Raw genomic sequence first — 358 nt, 5'->3', positions numbered from 1 at the left:
TCTCAAAATATGCTGGTACAGGGGGCTATAGATTCTAGCCTTCTACCTGTTTAGATTATAGATGGGTTGGTAACCGAAATTACCTAAATATGATATTGGATTGGGCGGTCCAAAATCACACTTGCTCCAGATATTGGGATTGTGACATACTTTGTATATGTGTGTTTTGAAGAGATGGATGGATTGGATTCTCTGTGAGGTTGTCTTCATGTTTAGTCATTCACACCCGAAGTCTTCAATCACGGATCGATATATACATTCAAATAGTTTTGATAATTTGCTAATGATCCAATAGTTTAATTGGCCAGACGGTATCTCTCCATGTACTGAATTCTAGTGCTATGCCACAAGTAGACCT

This window comes from Nelumbo lutea, chromosome 3 (assembly GCF_056320005.1).
Source record: "Nelumbo lutea isolate HS-2025 chromosome 3, American lotus-T2T, whole genome shotgun sequence".
NCBI lineage: Eukaryota > Viridiplantae > Streptophyta > Magnoliopsida > Proteales > Nelumbonaceae > Nelumbo > Nelumbo lutea.
This window is presented reverse-complemented; position numbering follows the sequence as displayed.